Source organism: Mesocricetus auratus, unplaced genomic scaffold, assembly GCF_017639785.1.
Source record: "Mesocricetus auratus isolate SY011 unplaced genomic scaffold, BCM_Maur_2.0 Super-Scaffold_100007, whole genome shotgun sequence".
Taxonomy (NCBI): Eukaryota; Metazoa; Chordata; class Mammalia; order Rodentia; family Cricetidae; genus Mesocricetus; species Mesocricetus auratus.
The window spans coordinates 94,313,796-94,333,690 of NW_024429191.1; the positions used below are offsets into that span (position 1 = coordinate 94,313,796).

The 19,895-nt window shown below is 53.7% G+C and overlaps 1 long non-coding RNA gene across 1 annotated transcript; it reads right to left on the minus strand.

Annotated features, from left to right (window-relative positions):
- Positions 1–12,604: 12,604 nt before the first annotated feature.
- LOC121141576 lies at positions 12,605–15,410 on the minus strand. Its single transcript, XR_005878545.1, has 2 exons — positions 14,895–15,410; positions 12,605–12,904 (listed from the first exon to the last, which is right to left on the minus strand). It is a non-coding gene; the product is annotated as an uncharacterized LOC121141576 (long non-coding RNA).
- Positions 15,411–19,895: the final 4,485 nt, after the last annotated feature.

Genomic DNA, 19,895 nt, shown 5'->3' on the forward strand with positions numbered 1-19,895 from the left:
TCCACTCCACAGCACATCTGCCCCCCTACCCTCCACCCCTCGCTCCCCACCTCCCCACCACCAACAACAAGGCAAGCAGCACACGTTCCTCTTAAGCCTCTACCTCCCTTGAAGTAGCCACTGTCAGCTCCTGGGCTCCAGCCCGGCAGACCTGGATCTGAGCACTAAAGCTAATGGTGCAGCTGCTCATCTTTCTGCATCACCATCCAGAGGTGGGCCTCTTGTGCAGCCTCAGTGGCGGAAGTAGGGTCACTAGCGGAAGTGGTTCACTAGTGGGTGGGTTTGAAGTTTTATATGCTGGCCCAGCTTCCTGTCCATTTCTGCCTCCTGGTCCTTAGGGATGTGAAGAGTCTCAGCCACGCGCCCCTGCTTACGTGAACACTGCCACTGTGGACAAAACCCCCTCAAACTGTGAGCCATTATAATCTTTCCCACCTGACGCTGTTTCTTGTCAGGAATTTGAAAGCAACCAGAAAAGCAATCGACTGGCTTTCCCTGGCTTCACGAAGCAGTGAAAAGCTAGCCAATGCTGGTGTTGTAGGAAGCCATGGAGGCAGAGTGTGAGCCCCAGGGAGGGAGAGACCAGGAGAGGTGTAGCTGGGAGCAGTCTACCTGTGCACTGAGCAATGTAAGTCCCCGTGGTGTTTCCTGTGACCAGGAACCAGAACCAGGACCCCTAAACAGTCCTTTCTCTCTCCTTCAGGATGCGCTGGCCGGAAGTAAGGGAATGGAGCTCCATGCTCATCAAACTATTTCTAGATTGACAAATTCGGGCAGCTATGACAGAGAATAGCACAGGGTGGGCCGGGGAGGGGGGTTGAGAGTCAAGTGAGGAAGGAGTTGCTGGGACTGGACAGTAATGGCATCCTCAGTTTGCACTGTGGGAATTGGGCTTGTGTTCCTGGGGCTGATGTGGTCAGGTGATTGGAGCTCAGGGCTGAGGCTGCAGGGCAGAGGGCGGGGCCTCTTGCCTCATCTTCCCCAGGGGGAATGCCAAAGATTTCCAGCAGGGCCAATGTGTGATCAGATCCCGCGTTTGGAAAAAAAATTCGCCTTGGTTGCTTAAGTAGAACAGATTGAAAGGAGAGGGTTGGGAGTGTAGTCTGGCTGTAGAGAACTTTCCATTGTGTCCCAGATTGTGGAGGAGGAGGAGGAGGAGGAGGAGGAGGGAAAGCAGAAAGGGCCATAGGAGGGTTAGGAAGCTGGTCTGTCCAGGCAAGAGGGCTGAAGGCTCAGAGGGTGGCAGGGAGGACGAGGAGATATGGGGAGGGGAAATCAAAGGTTTGTTCACCTCGTGTCTCTTAAGATTCGGGGTGCAGCCCCAGCACTGTGGCTTGACAGGGGAAGCACGGGAGGGGGCAGGGAGCAGCCGCGGTTCAGGGCACAAAGCTAGACAGCTGTCAGGAGTAGAAGGAGCCAGACCCTTTGAGCAGCTCACTCCAGAGGTCTCTCCAGGACACCAGGCACCCTCCTCGCTCCTATGCCTCTCAGGGCCATAAGACTCCACGTGTGGGAGACTACACGTGTGGGAGGGCACTTGCACCATATCCAAACCACAGAAGCACCTTTTCCTGGTAAAAACTGGAGGAGTCCATGCTTCCAGGAGGCTGAGGTTGGTGCTCAGGACCCTCCCTGCTCCACACTCTCACTTCAGGCCTGGGTATGGAGCAAGACCAGGGGCCCGAGTCCCCAGTGTCCCCCTGCCCCTCTGCCACACCCTAGTGTGAAAGTGAGACTTCTCTCCACAGAGGCCCTGCTGTGCATCAAGGAGAATGCTGTGTTTCTGGGTCACCCAAGCTATGAGCAATTGTTTTATTCTCTCACTTGGTTTTATACCCGTCAGGACCCCGGGATTCTGTGCAGAGTGGTCACTTTGAAGTCTTTTGGGGGGCACGGACACCCCTGGTTTTGTTCATTCGGCTTTCTCATAATAAGTCACATTAACATACCTTCTGTTTGGGGCCTCCTTCCTCTGGACTCTCTCTCTCTCTCTCTCTCTCTCTCTCTCTCTCTCTCTCTTTCTCTCTCTCTCTCTCTCTCTCTCTCTCTCTCTCTCTCTCTCTCTTGCTGTGGAGGACAGAGATCCATGCCAGACATATTTATCATTCTTCACCTTATTTTCAAACATTTTATCCCTTTATTGTGTATGTGCATGTGTATGTGTGTTTTATATATGTGTATAATTGTGTATGTGTATGTGTGTCACACATGTAGAAGTCAGAGGACAGCTTTCAGAATTAGTTCTTGATCTTCATGTTGCTGAAACAGGGTCTCTTGTTTCTGTCATTGTGTTGTGTGCTCCAGTCTAGGTGAGCAGTGAGCTTCAATGAGTCTCCACCCCTGCCTCCCATGCTGCTGTAGGAACACCGGGACTGCAGGTGCGCACCACTGCTGAGTGCCGGGACTGCAGGTGTACATACATCACTGAGGAGCGCCGGGACTGCAGGTGTACATACATCACTGCAGAGCTTTGGGACTGCAGGTATGCATACATCACTGCAGAGCACCGGAACCTGCAGATGTGTGCACCACTGTTGAGGCCCGGGCCTGCAGACGTGTGGCACCACACCTTGCCTCTTCTGTGGGTTCTGAGGATGGGACTCGGGTCATCAGGCTCGCACTGAGCCCTCTCCCTGGCTCTCCCCTTGAGTTTTTGTGATAAGGTCTCTCACTGAACCTGAAGTGGATTCAGATGGAATAGCTGGCCAGCGAGCCCCAGAGTCCCTCCCGTCTCCGTTCACCCAGCACTGCTATACCTGGTTTCTCATGGGTGCTGGGGACTGTCCTCATGCTTTGATGACACTTTACAAGTGAACCATCTTCTCAGCCCCAGGCCGTTTCTCTTCCTCCTTTGTCCACTCGTGGCTTCAAAGCCATCCCTGGGCCCTCTGCTCCAGTTTGTAGACATGCAGATCAGATCCGGGCCCCTGCTTTGCATGAATGTTTGACCTTGGGAAGGCTGCTCTTGCAGGATGGATGCATCCTAGCTGCATTTAATCACCAGGAGCGGGGAAAGCCTTGAGAAACCACAGAGGCCCAATTCCCTGCACCCTGCCTTGGCATAGTAATGAACTTCTGGAAAATAGTTAATCAATAAATTGAGCCAGTAGACCCAGCAGCTAACCCCCTTTGTGAGGTTCTTAATTATAATTGCAGATATAAATTGGGAGGGTGTGGGGAGAGATCTCTGGGAGACTGGGAGAGGAAGAGCTTATATTAACCTCTGGTTTCTTGGGAGGGGGGTTGGGAAGGTGGGGGTGGGTGGGGGATGTTCGCGGTGGCCGTGTTGGGCTTGGACTAGGGGAAGTGATGGGCAGAAGAGCTGGCCCACCAGCCTGGTTCTTTTTACTCTAATTAATTAATTAATTAGCATGGTGCGTGTGGAAGTCAGAGGACAACCTGGGGGTTAGTTCTCTCCTTGCTCCATGAGGGCCTAGAGACGGAGCCTGCCAGGCATGGTTGCAAGACCTTAAGCACTCACGGAGCCATCTTGCCTGTCCCCTGCCTGCCTCTTTTTGCCCATGCTCGGTTGTCCTGTGAGGCCTCCATGGAAGGACCGAGGTAGCTGCCAACGGCCAGCTGGGAGCTCAGAAGCCAAGGCTCTGCGTCTGTGTGACTCAGAGAGCCTTAGGGCCATGTCCGTCCGTGCTGCTAATACCACCCATATGGTCCAGCCCTCTGAAGATGCCCTTCCACTGACAGAGACTCCGACCTCCGGCACTCGGTGCCAGTGTCCAGTCTTCCCGCTCTTTGGTACCCCGTCATGCCTAGCCATGTTCTGTACTCTGGGGCAGCCTGCGGTGGTGGGGCAGGAGAGTGGTGCGTTTCACCTGACTAACCTCCGCAGTCCCAGGGACACCTTGATAGAAAGGCCAGGCATTGGAAACGTTAGGTGTTTTCCAGCCATGGTCATAGCGACGCTTCCCCTTGGGGACAGAGTCTGCACCCTGGCCTGCCATTCAAGAAAGAGAGTTCATCCCAGAACTCTCTAATGGCCCAGGAAGGTCCTGCCATAGGGAGGGGAAAATCCTGGCCCTCCTTGGTTGCTTTTCTCAGGGGGCCACTGCCCACAAGTATTTTATTCAAAGTACACACGCATGAAGGGCCGAGAACACAGCTCATTGCTAGAACTGGCGTGGCACACGCATGGCCCTGGGCTCCGTCCCCAGAGCCATAAGGAAACAGGAACAAAAGCTATTAATAATGAAAAAGCGCTTGTGTGAGTCATGGTGTGTGTGCCCTTAGTCCAGCCTTTAGCATCTGAGATAGAAGGACTGTGTGCCCAGCCTCGGCCACAGGGAGACCCTCTCTCAAAACAATAGAGCAGCAGAAATTATGTGAGCACCCTTTAATAACCACAGATAAATTAAAATTCAGACGAGGAAGAGAGAGCCCCCAATTACATGTAAGTCATTCTAAAGCCTTTTACCCAGGAAGGAGACCAGCACCGAGGCGTGGGCTCTACCCTGTCTCAGGCTTGCCTGCATCCAGCTTATGATCACAGGAGGTGGCACATGCGTGTGTGAGCGTGTGTATGTATGAGTGCTTGTGTCCGTGTGTATCTGTGCATATGTGTGCATGTGTGTGCGTAATCATGTGTTGTACTGTGTATGTGTGTGTGTGTGTGTTGTGTGTGTGTGTGCCTCTGTGTGTGTGTTTAGTGCTGGAAGCTGCTAGAAGAAAGATGCTGTGGTAGCTGCTGCCCATCTCGGAGCTGGAGTTTTCCCTGGCAGTAAATCTCCCTGAGCTGGGGTGGGCACAAAGGAAGTGAGCGCGGAGTATTTACAGCTCAGGATACTCACAGCTCTGTATTTAATACAGGCTTCCATATCCCGCAAGGTCACAGGAATGTAGGGCCGGTCATGTGTGTTTGAGAGCACATGGATGCCTGCAGGCCTGTACACAGCATACCTGCAGTGGGAAAAAGAGAAAAAATTGGAGTAACTGCTGCCCTCCTTCCCTCCCTTTCCTCCCTCCCTCCTTTCCTCCCTCCCTCCTTCCCTCCCTCCTTCCTTCCCTCCCTTCCTCCTTCCCTCCCTCCTTCCTTCCCTCCCTTTCCTCCTTCCCTCCTTCCCTCCATCCCTCCTTCCCTCTCTGCCCTCTCCTTCCCTCCCTCCTTCCCTCTCTCCCTCCCTCCTTCCCTCCTTCTCTCCCTCCCTCCTTCCTTCCCTCCCTCCCTCCTTCCCTCTCTGTGCCCCTCCTTCCTTCCCTCCTTCCCTCCCTCCTTCCCTTCTTCCCCCTCTCTCTCCTTCCCTCCCTCCCTCCCTCCCTTCCTCTCTCCCTGTCTCGTCCCTCTCCCTCCCCTTCCCTCCCTTCTCATCTCCGACACTGGATCCCATTATTTTCCTCTTTCCTTACCTTCTCTGTGAACAGTTTCTTCAATGAAAGGGGTGACTTCTCCCTTCTTCCCTTCCTTGACTCCAGACAGTTGGGGAAGGAACAGTCTTGGGAAATGCTCACTGGGAGAAAAGCCCTTGCCGAGTTGAAATTAAATATTGTAATGATATCAAACAGTAGGCAGCCCCACTGACAGCCCTGACAGCTGTTTGTTCCTGAGAACGGCATTTACCATGTCACTGCTATAAGGGCGTGTGCTTGAATTAAAATAATTATGTCGGATCACACAACAAAGATTCCCCAGAGTCAATCATCCCTCACAAATACTGTGGTGGAAGCTTCTGGAAGTGGAAAGGACCCTGCCACAGGAGGAAGCCATAGAGAGCTTACTGAGGTTCCCCCAATCATGGAACATCAGGACTCTGGGAGAATCTGGGGAGCCCCCTGGTGACAGGTGTGCCCAAGGCCATGCTGCTCCTGTGACCCGTCCTGCCCTGATCTGGTTGGCTTCTTTTGTCAGCTGACTACTGAGTCCATGATGAGAGAGAGAGAGAGAGAGAGAGAGAGAGAGAGAGAGAGAGAGAGAGAGAGAGAGAGAGAGAGACCTGGAGTTATCGTTCTCACCCACTGCACCTCTTTGCCATGCTGAATTGGAAGCTGCAGTCCGAAGTCGTCTTGGTGTCCATCAACGTCGGGCTCCTTCAAGCCAAGACGGCCCTATGAGAGAGACACTGAAGTTCAGCCAGTTTCTTGCTGAGACTATGACCAAGGGAAGTGTCACTGGGTAACCCTGGCTGTCTTGGAACTCACTATGTAGACCAGGCTGGCTTTGAGCTCACAGAGACCCACCTGCCTCCCACAGATCTGCCTGCTTCTGCCTCCTGAATGCCAGGAGGAAAAAATTAAGGGCAATCTAGGGAAGATGTAGGAAGGCACTAACAGAGGAAGGACCATTGTTCCAGATGACTCCAAGAGGTGGCGAAAGTACTTTGAGTGTATAGTAAGTGATAAAAAGGGGACCGGAAAAGTAGTAAGTGGGGAATCTAACTTGCCTTTGAAGGTGGAAACAGGCCTGGCCCTGCCAGGGCGATGATCTAAGAAGGAGGAGGAGTTACTTGGGAGCCTCATGTTGGCTGCCAGAAGAGGAGGATCGAGCTGAGAAACGCGTGCGGAAGGAAGGGTGCGGCGAATGAACGCGTGTCGCAGGACTCCTGTGACACCAGGGTCAGCAGCCTAAAGCTGTCTAAGCAGCCAGGGCTGAGGAGGAGGATGGCTTGAGCAGCAAACATCCCTCTCGTCTGGTTCTGAGAGACGTACCCAAAGCCCGTGTGTGTCTCTGTATACAGGCTTTCTCTTTTTCTGTATGTTCATGTGTGCACATGCATATCTGGAGGTTAAAAAAATCCTTGCTGGATGTCATTCTCCTCCGCGTCCAGTCTTACTTTTGGAGACATGATTTCCCACTGAGCCTGGAGCTCACCAGTGCTCCTAGACTGGAGAGGTGGCAGACCCCGGGGCTGGGATCAGATTTCTCCGTGTAGCAAGCGCTTTACTGACCAGAGCGTCCCCCAACTCTTGTTTCCTCTTTTTATATGGCCTCAGTCACAATGGGTTGGAGCTGCCTAATGGCCTGCTTTAACTTGATTGCATCATTCGTTCATTCATTCATTGGTTTTTCAAGACAGGGTTTTTCTGTATAACCCCGGCTAGCCTTGAATTCACAGAGATCTGCCCGTCTCTGCCTCCCGGGTGTAGTGAGAGATCTAACTAGCCGCACCTGTGGTGCTGACCACGCCCCTTTGGGCGTGGTCACAGGTGCGTAGGTGAGCGTGTGGGATTTGGTCTGGGGTCCAGGACAGGCTTGTTCTCTCTTGGTTCGGGTCGGGTCACGGAGAGCAGCAGGGCATGGATCCTCGGAGCTGGAACTTGTGGGTTATCGGTTTCTCATGTAAGTGACTTCTCCCCGAATAAAATTTACCTACATTATCCCAGTTCCGTGTATCTTAATCTGTACATCCACACCCGAGTGCCGGGGTTGAAGGTGTGCACCACCAGCATCGCCCTGCTTGGCTGCATCTTCTAAGACCCTATTTCCTCACTGTGCTGGCTGCTTTTTGTCACTTTGACACACACTAGAGCCGTTTGGGAAGAGGGAATCCCAGTTGAGAAAACACACCTGCCAGACTGGCCTTTGGGTAAGCCCGAGGTGCATTTTCTTGACTGATGATTGATGGGGAGTGGGGAGCAGCTCACTGTGGGTTGTACCACTCCCGAACGGGTGGTTCTGGGTGCTATAAGAAAGCAGGCTGAGCAAGCCACGGGGAGCAAGCCCGTAAGCAGCGCCCGTCCATGGCCTCGGCACCAGCTCCTGCCTCCAGGTCATGTCTTGAGCTACTGCCCTGACTGCCCTAGATGGTGGACTACAAGGTGTAAGATGAAATAAACCATTTCCTCCCCGAGCATGTCATGATGTTTGATCACAGCAATAGAATGCCTAACTGGGGATGAGTCCATGGTATAACACTTGCTTGTCATTGGTGAGGCCCTGGCTTCAGTTGCCAGCACCACAAATAACCATATATCCAAAGCAGGTCACTTGAAGCTCCAAAGTTTACATGTAAGTTTTAGAACTGGTGATATCTAAAGAGCAGGGATCCCTGTGTGCCCTGGAGATTCACGCTGTAACTAGGGGCAAGCTCTGAAAGGCTCACTTGTGCCAGCCTGACAACTATGGGCTGTCTGAATAGCTGGTAAGCCCTTTCTCTGGCTGGGTCTGGGAAAGTTTTGGATGATAACTGACATTTAGTTTGTTCCCTGAGTAAAGAAGATTTGCCCTCCCCAGAGTGGGTGGGCATCATCTGATCCACCAAGAGCCTGGACTGGACAGGTTAGAGGATGCCACGATCCTGTCTGTCATTGAGCTGGGACATCCATCTTTTCCTGCCATTGGATAGCCTGGCCCTCTAGGGCATGACAGCACCTGCTCCTGCCCCTGCTCCTACACCTGCCCCTGCTCCTGCCCCTGCCCCTGCCCCTGCCCCCACACCTGCTCCTATACCTGCTCCTGCACCTGCTCCTACACCTGCTCCTACACCTGCTCCTGCACCTGCTCCTGCCCCTGCTCCTACACCTGTGCCTGTATCTGCACCTGTACCTGAATCTGCTTCTGTGCCCACACCTGCATCTCCTATCCCATTGACTCATTTCCTTTCGCAGTAGTCCCCAATACGGGTACCCAATTGGGGATGGTTTGGTGATGGAGAAACCTCTGTAAATGTGATGCCAAAAAGACCAGGACCTCTGCCTGAGCTCCATCTCTTCACCTGCCAAAGGCAGACCTAAAGCAATGGACCCCTGGGACCCAGGATCATGGACACTTACAACTAATGCCAAATAAACAAGATAAAATGCTCTGTAATTACTCCTGAAGTCATTTCCTTGCATTCATAATTGACCTATGCATTCTTTAATCTTTAATGCCCTTTTGAAATTCAGCCTCAGGGAGTCATCATGTTATTGATGTTTGTCATGGTTAGGGCTCTAGAGGCAGTGGTCTTTGGTTAAGATGCCATCAAAAGGAAGAAGGCAGTTTATGAAGGCTTTCACACGTCTGCACAGGGGCACAAAGAAAGGACCGGGACTGCCTGCGTTTTGCTGGGTCAGGTTGACAGTGGTGGTGATGGCAATCGCCATGATGGTGTTGATGACAGTGGTGATGATGATGTTGATGGTTGATGGTGGTGATTCAGGTGATTGGTGATAGTGATGATGATGGTTGTGATCGTGATGGTGATGGTGATGATGGTGATGATGATGGTTGTAACGGTAATGGTTGTGATGGTGATGATGGTGATAATGATGGCAGTGATGGTGATGATGGTGATGATGATAGTGATGGTGGTGATGATGACAATGGTGAAGGTAATAATGAAATGGTGGCGGTGATGATGGTGATAGTAACAATGAACCACAGGGATTCACTTGACTCTACCTCTACAGCATTGATGATGATGATGACGACAGTGGTGGTGATGGTGATGATGGTGATGGTGGTGATGGTGGTGATGATGATGATGGTGGCAGGAATAAGATTTATGGACTTCTCATCTTGATTAGTCCTCAAGAAATCACTGAGGTGGTGTGACTGTAAGCTTATCTCACTGAGAAACTATGGCTCAGGGCAATCCCACAGTTGCAGGAAGATGCATCCAGATCCCTGACTGTCATCATTCTGCCGTGGCTGCTGCATCCCAGGGCTCTCTGGGGACAATACCTGTCTGCCTCCTTGGACAAGTCTTCTCTCCATCCTCTGCCTTGCATGTCTGCAGACTGGCTAGCTGCTTCTGCTCCGCACCGCACTGTGACAATTGTGTGGGACTTGTGTTTCTCCTTCCAAGAGTAATGAGGGACTCAAGCTGAATGCCACATTTTCTCTCTCATTTACCAAGGATGAAACTGTGGGCAGGCATTTTTGCTAAGCTTATGTTGCCACACTGAGTGTTGTCCATGATGTTTAGAACGGCTTCAAGGCAAAGCAAAAACACCTCCCAGGACTGGCAGTAAGCAGGGGCAAAAGCCTCCTTTGGCTGGGCTTTGAGATGTCAGGGCCTCACATCCTTTGGTTTTCTGCAAAGACAGTCAGGGCCCTGGACCTCTGAGTCATCTGGGGTGTGTGTGTGCTCTCGGGAGTGCAGTTCATCTGACTCCGCCTCCACAGCCCTGGAATTACAAGCACAAGCCAGCATCTACAGCCGTTTTTTTTTTTTTCATGAATACCTGGGCTTGAATTCAGGTCCTTATACTTTCTCACCAAGCACCTACAGACCCTGGACTCTCACTTTTGAGATGCCGTCTACCAATGAGCATCACCTCCCGCCCTGTGGAGCTGAGCCACCCCCCAGCATTCAACACCAGGTCCCCATTTGCTAACCTAGCGTCTCTAGCACCATCTATAGACCGAGAACCCAGCCTGGGCCTCCTCCCTGAAGAGCCTCAGGACCTGACCTCTATTTCCTGTTGGCCACACCATGGTTGCCCTTGAAGGACACACCCTGTTCTTGACTCTGGGACGGCAGGGTCCCCACCACTGCCGCTTTCCCAGTATTTTCCCTCAGCTGCCGCTCGGGGCTGGGCGGAGTCTGAACATCAGACAGAGCTCATTTAATGAATTAGCTGAATAAATTAATTTGGGGTTCATTTTCCCAGGCCTCTTGCTTTGGGTAGGGAAGCTGCCTCCTTGACCTGGAGGGTGAGGCCCCTCGAGGTGGGACAGGACAAACGCATTAAGCCCAGACTGGATTCCATTAAGTGTCTGGGCGGGGACGGGAAGGGGGCGGGTGGTGAGGAGCTGCCCAGAGAGAGCGCGCTGTGCCTGTTTAAGGTTAAAAAGGAGAGGGGCAGGCTCTGCGGCTAATAATTCTTGCCCATTAATCACAGCCGGCTGAGCTGGGGCCTCTGTAGAATGTGTTAATTTGGTAATTACCGAGGAGGGGAGGCTGCTTGAACTCTCGGCCTTTGTCATTATTTTTTTTTTTTTAACTGAAATGTGAAATGCGGATGGAAGAGCCGAGATTCTGACAAAGATTTAGCTAGGTAGGGCCCAGCCCGTGCCCAGCACCTGCTCCTTCTGAGTTGTCCTGCACCTCACGGCCTCTGGTTTCTGCCCCCAGCGTGGGAGCCATCCCCTGGATTTTGAGTTTATGATCTCAGCACTGGAACAACGCTATCAAAATGTTTGTTTGGGAAAGAGACAGGAGCGGAGCCCATGTTTGTGACAAACAGCACCACAGCCCAGACGCTGAATGGACCTCCAGGCTGGTGTGCCCTGGAGGTCTGCAGCCTTCTTTTTTTCCAGACAGGGTTTCTCCATGTAGCTTTGGAGTCTGTCCTAGAACTCGCTCTGTAGACCAGGCTGGCCTTGAACTCACAGAGATCCGCCTGCCTCTGCCTCCAGAGTGCTGGGATTAAAGGCGTGCACCACCACTGCTGGGCCTGGCACCCTTTTTCAATGAGCAAGTGGCCCTCTACCCATAGTAAATCCCCCTCCCATATCCCTGCTCGGGAAAGACTCCTCCCTCCCCCCAACTGTCCCAACTGTTGTCTCTGATCTCTCACCTCCTGACTGTCCTGTACCCCAGCCACAGCTCAGGCTCCTCCTAAATCACGCTGGGTGCCCTCTCAGGCTGGGGAGCAGCCTATGTATCCCCCACCCCACAAACTAAGGTCTGAGATACAAAGCCATGAGGCCAGGTCGCAGCTGGGACTGGGAATCTGTCTTCTTCTCAGCACAGGCCTGATGGATCCCCACGCCTCAGCACATCTCCTACTCCACGCCCTGTGGAGTCTGGGTGAGCACCTGGAATCTGAAGAGCCTCGGGTACTCTCTCCCTTCAGCCAGGCTCTGCCCCCTCTGATCCTCTCCCTTACTTGGGGGCATGAACAGTGGGACGCGGCGACCCTGTTAAGGACTCAGAGAAGGCGGGCAGAATAGCTTAGTCGGTTAAGCGTTTGGCTGTGGGGCACAGGGCCTTGGCTTCAATCCCCAGCGCCGAAGAAGAGCCGGGTGTGGTTGTGCAAGCCACTGTGGCTGCATAGCGAGTTTGAGGCCATCTTGGGGATACACGAATACGCGGAACCCTATCTAGAAAACAGAGTTTGGGCTTGAGGAGACGGCTGGGTTGGTGACGTGCTTGCTGTGGAAGCCTGGGGGCCCACTTAAAAAGCCAAACATGACAGCACGCATCTGTAACCTCAGAACTGGGGAGGTGGAGACAGCGGGGGTCCTGGGGGCTCACTGGCCTAGCCACTTGGGTTACCTCCAAGCTTGGAGAGAGACCATGTCTCAGAAAACAGTGAGGTAGAGAGGGCTGATGGGATGGCTCAGCAGGTGTAGGCGCTTGCCGCCACGCTTGACCACCCAAGAGCCCGGAGAACCGCGTGGTAAAAGGAAAGGTTACTTGTCCCCTGACCTCCACACACTCACCGTGACATGCCTCCTCTGACCTGGAAAGAGAAAAACATAAATACATAAAATGCAGTTTTTAAAAATTTAAGGCTGACAGAATGAAATAGCAGGCAGAGGCGTTTGAGTGGCGTAAGCCCGTACGCCTCTTGCCATCTGCTGCAGAAGCAGCTGTGAGGAATTCCTTGCACATCCTCCTGAAGCTACTTTTGCTCCCATAACCATATGTTTGTTTATCTTTATTTTATGCACACGACCTTACACCCTTCCCGTGCAAATAACCACGTCTGATGCTTCTCCCACCAGTGATTTGTTTATCTTTATTTTATGCACACGACCTTACACCCTTCCCGTGCAAATAACCACGTCTGACGCTTCTCCCACCAGTGATTTGGCATCTACAGCCCTCTTGTTGGTCGCATAGTGCTCCATGAGGTCGTGGTCCGACTATCCACCCCACGGCACTGGGTGCTCCGGCGCCCGACGGCGCTTTTGCCCTTGGGACGTCACCGCAGCTGGCACTTCCTCGCAGGCTTCCTCGCTCTGCCTGTCCACAGACGCCCATCTGCGGAGCGATTGCTACAGGTAGAACGGACTGCACCATCACTGTGGGGGCCCCAGCGAAAGAGAGGCGTGGTAGTAGACAGAAATAAGGGGTGTGTGCCCGTCATTTGCAGGTGACCCCCCCTGCACCCAGAGTACCCAACGGAGTTAGCCGACAGTTATGAAAACTAACAGAGAATTCAGCTGGACGCACAGGCAGAGGCTCCACACTGGAAAAAGACCCAAGGGGGCGCACGTTGCCAGGTGGCTCTGTCCCTCTCATTGGGTCTTCCCTCCTAGGATCCAGCCAGAACCAGTCAGAAAGTGTAATGTGTGGGACTATGGAAGTTCCAGCCGGAAAGTCCTCTCCAGCGGTGGCTCTCAAACGTCAGGGGATATCAGAATCACCTGGGCAAGCCGGCTCGATAAAATGACAAGCCCCTACTGGCATACAAGCCCTCACACTCCGGCCTGCACCTGGGAGAGGAAACCGCGCCCTAACCAAGCTTTCCAGGAGGCTGAGGCTGCTGGTCTCTGGGCCTCGCTCGAAGCAAACAGGCCCCAAGGATGCATTCTCTGATTGCAAAGTGTGCAGTTTCACCAAAGTAAACCCCGTTTGCCCTCTTTCAGCACAGACTTGCTGCTTTGCTGGTTGGATAGGGGGAGAAAAAAATACCATATTTACTGGCTTTAACGCAATCCTACAGGTTCACCCTTGACCTTAGTTTTCACACCACCAGACGCAAAGGAGGTGAGCATGGGGCTAAGGGCTCACATAACCGGTTGGCACCGGCCCCTCACTGGGTCCCACTCAGCCCACCATGGCAAAAAGGATCCAGCCGCGGTCTTGAGAGAAGTGCTTTCCCAATCTGGCTCAGAGCCCATTGTTCTAGTTTGCGGTATCCGATGATCCCGGTCCCAGCGTCCCCACCCTCCTTGGACCCCTGTGTCTGCAACATCCCTGCACCAGGCTAAGTTTTCAGTGGAGAGAACAGAGAATGTGGATCTATAAATTCTGGCCACGTGTCTTCACTGAAGATCCAAAGCCACCCTCTACCCTCAGTCAAGGCTTTATTGCCTGTTTAAAGCAAGCTCTGACACTTGGGAGATGGGAAGATGGATCGAGGATACCAGAAAGCCACCCTGGTTGACAGAGGTTCTGGTGGTGGGGGGGTGTTCCTGCCATTTAAATCCTGCGACTTCAGCAATGCATCCTGGCATGTCTGTTAATGAAGACGCAGAGATCAGGCAACAATGTGCTGTTTCAGCCCACCGTTCCCCCCCCCCCCCCCCCAAGAAACGCTCCTGGAATCATGCTGCATTTCCAGGTCTGGTGAATGCTGTGTGCAAACTGTAGTATTCCACACTTGTAACACGTCCTGAAAGGAGGCAGTTATTTTGAGCCAATGAGCTTCTTTTCAAGAAAGTTTGTCTCTGCTTGAAGCTAGAGCCTGTTTACGCATACAGAATCATAGGGTGTGACGTCAGGCCAGCCGTAGTGGCCGTGAGCACAGTCCACAAGAGCAGAAGGAGGTTTGTCCATACACCCTCTGTACAAACGTCTTTCCCTCCATCTGCTAGTCAGTCCGTCCATCCGTCCATCCATCCACCCCTCCCCCATTCCTCCTTTTTACTCACTCACCATCCATCCTTCTACCCATGTATCCATCTATCCTTCTACTCATACCTCCATTCATTCCTCTCTCCCTCCAATCATCTACCCAATCTCCAGATATCCATCCATCCATCCATCCATCCTCCCATCCATCCATCCTCCCATCCATCCATCCTTCCATCCATCCATCCATCCATCCTTCCATCCATCCATCCATCCTCCCATCCATCCATCCATCCATCCATCCATCCATCCATCCATCCTCTGACTCCCTCACCCATCCATTCACCTTTATCTGCCCATCTTTCCATCCCTCCGTCCACTAATCTATCCCTGCTTCATCTACGCACCTGCCCATCCGTTCCTCCAGCTACCCATCTCTTCACCCCTCAATCTGTTTACCCGCCCTCCCCCTCCTCCCATCCCTCCCTCACTCACCTATCAATCCTCCCAGACCTGGGGCACAGCGACTAAGCAGGAGAAGGCACAGACAGCATGGCTCCCAGTCCTGACAGAGGGCTGGCAGCGGTGGCTGTAGCTGGGCTGAGCCTGAGTGAGAAGGCCGGGTGGAGTTTGAGAGCTCAGTGTGGGCTGCCACCGTCACACGCCTGTGCCGCAGGCGGAACAAGCCGCTGAGAGAAGCAGGACTCTGGATCTTCCGAGTCGATTAGAATCTCAGAGCTGCTTAGTGGCTTTTGGCAGCCGAGAGTCCTGTCAGGGAGGCTGAGGGTGCTGAGAACCCTGATGGCTAGCAGAGTGTCCCTTGATCTAAGATCTGGCATCTCTGTGGTGTCCCACCCCAGTCTCCCTGGACTCTGCCCGAGAAATTTATCTTTCCAGTTTGCAAACAAGGAAACTGAGGGTCACAGTCTATTAAGCCCGTGTAGCCTGAAGAGCAGCATTTGAACTTTCAGACTTCTGAGCTAAATTTATTTCATCCTCCCCAGACCTCCCCAAAAAAAAAAGAGACAAGGCTTTCCCTATTGGAGCTGGTGACAGCTGCCTCTGTCACCGAAGCCCCAAGGCGCAGGGGTCAGGCTCAAGATGGTTCACCCACCTGCCTCCCCCCTGCTCCTTTCACTCCTGGTCACTGTGATGGGAATCTGGGGGGCAGCCCCACCTCACCAGGCTGCCAGGCACAGAAGGGTGAAGTCTCTTTTACAGCGACATGTGCCGCCGCCCACTGCGGTTGCCCATAATATGATAAGCTGTTCCTTCAGGCCCACTGCTGGTGTTTCCTCATCTCAGTGGCATTTAAAAGCCAACCTAAAATCTCTACCTTTAAGAGATCCATGCATCCTTCTGAGACAGGACAGGAAAGGGAGATAGGGTCAGTGGTTTGTTCTGCATCTGTCTGTATTAGCACCCCAATGGGTTGGAATTCCGTGTATTTGGGTATAGGTGTAGGTGGCTCCTGTGGGGTGGGGGGGGGGAGCGGGCAGGAGGCTCTAGTCTTTGCTCCCCTCGGTGAGTCTCTAAATCGCGAGTTATTATCCAGAGCTTCCCAAACCCAGGAGGACCCCCTTCCCTGGTCATCCCCTCTACGCGCTTCCAGGAGGAAAAAATAATTCGTCGCAAAGGAGGAAAAGCGAAGCAGGCAGAGGAAGCAGCCAGGAAAAGCAGCCAGAAGCTGCCAAGGAGGGAAAGAGCAGATGCTGTGACCAAACGGGTTCCAAGGCCGCCCACCAGCCCCTGGGCTCTCCTTTTTGCTGTCCCCCTGTCCGGCACCATAAATCTGACTCCGGCCATCCGGGGCTTCTGCCTCTCCCCCTTTCCAAATGGGGAAACATTCCGTGTTCCCTCTTGATCTCCAGGACATACCCAACACTGCTGGGGCTGAGGCTCCTGCTTCCCCGCCCACCGGGCAGCATCCTTCAGGTGAAGCCCCTCCCACCCCTGTTAGCTCCTCCCCTTTATCCCTCCCGAGCATCTTTCCCTAGCAAAGTTCTTGCACTCTGGCACGTTTTCCAGGAGGCACGCACCTAGAACCATCCTTGTGGTTCAAAACAAGCCACTCCCACGGACTCCCTTCCTCCAATGAACCGCCTTGTACTCAACAGAGCAGGTGGGCTTTGCGCCTGCGTGAGATTGGCTGCTGCCTATTGGGTCCTTGGAGATCCTAACAGGATACAGAGAACTCCCAAACCTGGTTAATGCCAAGCCAAGGCTTGAGGGTGTGTGACTAACAATGGTGTGTGGGCATTGAAAACAGGAACTGCACGGACCAGCAGCTCTTACTCTGTCTCCAGCAATCCAAAGATCCACACATGGGCAGAAAGAAAGTCCTTTCTTACCGCCTGAGGCCTCCAACACACTTGACAGGGCCCACCATAGTGGAAACCCCAGGAGGACCTCCCGACCTGTTCTCCCAGTGGAAGGGAGAGAGGATGCAAGGACTTTCTAGAAGCTTCTGCCATTTCCCAGCTGGGGAACTTAGTGTCCTGGGGTCCTTCAGGCTTGGCCTTTCCTGCCTGGGGATCTTCATGTGCTAGACCCAGGCCTCTTGGCAGTGTTAGAGGCAGACCTTCTTGGAGAGCCTCCCTGTGTTCTGTGAAGGACATCGCTCTTCTCTTACAGGTTCAGGGAGCAGAGGGGGGGAGGGAGGGAGGGAGGGAGAGAGGGAGGGAGGAGAGAGAGAGAGAGAGAGAGAGAGAGAGAGAGAGAGAGAGAGAGAGAGAGAGAGAGAGAGAGAGGAGAGAGAGAGAGACAAGGCACTGAACAGGCAGAACTGGGGGAGATCTGCTAGGTTCTCCCAGTTTCTGATTGGAGTCAGGTCCTCAGCTTCCTTGACCTGAGAATGCTTCACTCCCTTCCCGGCCTCTGTCCCACGTGGATTCCCTTAATTGAGGGTTTGCACGCTGCCCAAGGTTTGTGCGCGGCCCACTGCCATCTCCTCCTCCTCCTCCTCCTCCTCCTCCTCCTCTCCCATCTTCCCTTCATCCTCCCTCCCTGTTTTCCCTCTCTCTGTCTCTGTCTCTCTCTGTCTCTGTCTCTCTCTGTCTCTCTCTGTCTCTGTCTCTGTCTCTCTCTGTTTCTGTCTCTCTCTGTCTCTGTCTCTCTGTCTCTGTCTCTCTCTGTCTCTCTCTCTCTCTGTTGGTATTCACGTGTGCTTACACCTCTCTCTTGGTATTCACACATGTTTACACAGCTCCTGTGTGGAGCCTGAGGTCCACACTGGAAATCTTCCTAAGCTATTCTCCGTCTTGTGTTTTAGACGGGGTCTCTCACTGAACCTGGAGTCTGTGGCTTGGACTAGACTGACCAGCCAGTGGGGGCCTCTTAGATCTACCCATCTGCACCCCACCCTCACCCCGGCACTGGGAGTCCAGGCTCCTGCTCCACACCTAGCTTTTATGTCATCTTGGGGATACAAACTCTCACTTGTGTTAGCAACAAGCACTTCATCCACTGAGCACCAACCCGCCCCCCTTTGCTAGGGCTCTCACTGAGTTCAGCCACCCCCAAATCCAGGTTGACCTCAACTCCATCAGTGCCTTAACCACATCTCCAGAGACCCACATTCCACACAAGGGTCACAGTCTTAGTCCAAACTGGCACGCGTCCGGGGACGCACTATTTGAAGCCGCTAGAAAAGGGCAGGGGGCTGAAGCCGTGGGTCAGAACCGCCGTCCCTGGGGGGCTGATGGCAGCAGTGTGTGCCCCGAGCAGGGCAAGGTGTGCGGAGCGGAGGGGGCCTGTGCCAGTCACTCCCCGTTCTTGGGCTCCCGTGATGCAATGGCCTTCTAGAACCTTTCACCATCCCCGCTTACCCGTTCTTCCCTGATGCAGGGAAAAGAAGGTATCCTTTTTTTATTCCATCGAATTATTAAAGAATAAACGATCCAAATGATTCATAAGGTTGAGACTGAGCAGCGGGGACGGGGGGGGCGGGGGGGCGTGTGGGTGTGGCTAAGAACAAAAGAGAGGTTCCGCGGCCTCGGGGATGCCTGGGTTGGCTGAACTGAGGGGGTGGGGGTGGGGGGCCATAGGTGGATGGGGTTCGGCAGCCAGCTCTTTCCCTTCCCTTTTCTGTCCTCTCCTCCCATCTCCTTCCCCTCCAAACTCTTCTCCCTTCCCCTCAGCTGCTGTGGAAGCCGCCGCGGCCACAATTTAATATGCAGAGGTGGACAGCTGGCACCGAGGCAGGCGCATCCTCAGAAGGGCATGCCGTAATTCAAACAAAGGACGCACACAACAAAGGACCTGTGCGGGATTTGTGAGCATCCGCGCCCAGCAAGATTTATCTAAGCAAGCAGAGGGGCCCTGACCTTGGGCTTGAGAGCTTTCAAGTGAACAGGCTGCCGTGCACGCGGCGGACGGAACAGAGAGACACTTGTGATTACCATTATTTAATATAATGGTCCTAAACAGTCGGGAGGGGGGTATGGATGCCGGGAGAGGATTGTTTTTTCATTCCGGGAGATGCGGTGGGAAGAAGTGGTGGCAGGCGGAAGGGAGACTTGCGCATTCCTGAAGGGAAAGAGGAGGGAGCCGCAGGCAGAAAAATAAACAGATTCCCCCTTACTCCCTCCCCTCCCCCTCCCCTTCCTCCTCGCAGATCCAGTGTTACCAGCAGGGAGAGAGGCAGGGCCAGCCTTGGAGTGGTTTTGGGAGGCTAGTGTCCTCATCTCCTAGAATGGGGGTTCAACGGGGATACAGGGTCCTCAGGGGCTGCCAGAAGACCCAGGGCACATGGGCATCTGGCTCAGGGAAGGCTAGGATGGGAGGAGCCATGAGGGAGGTATAGGAGCTCAGCTGGTCGTGTGCTTTCCCTGGGGTCCCCAAGTTCAACCTGTGCCTCTTCCTGCAGACACTGAATATTGGGTGGGGGCAGGGGGGCGGGGAATACAGGAGGTGGGTGGCGGGATGGGGAGGTTGGCTGGGCCACTTGGTCACCACTGATGCTGAAGGTCCAGGATCAGTTTACCTGTGCCCCACCCCCGCCAAGAGCTTCCCATGGGCAGAACCTCTCCGTGTTGTCACCGATGGCCAGTTATTTTCACCTGTAACGATGGATGCTCCGTTCTCCGTGCAGAGCCCACTCCCCTAAGTCCTTCCTAAAGCAGGCTCAAACGGGTGCCGTCACCCAAAGGTGCTCTCTCCAGAACGTGCCAGGAGTCTGGTACCCTCGGGCAGCAAGGACCTAGCAGAGGTTCAGCACCAAGCTGGGGAAGGGGAGGCCGCAGGAGCTGGTTCCCTCTTGGCAATACCCAGGTAGAACAGAGGGGCTCGCACAGCCTGTTTCCAAGGAAAGGTTTGTTCACCACCACTACCACCCCCAAAAACAGCTCAGATGCTGATGCAGGGAGGGGAAACGGAGGCAGGAATTGAACTCGAGGGTCTGAGGCCAGGGAGAACACCAGAGCCCGGACAGGATGAGGTGGCTCCCCTGTCTTCATTGGCTGTCCTTCAGCAGCAGGGAGGGTGCAGCCTCAGAGG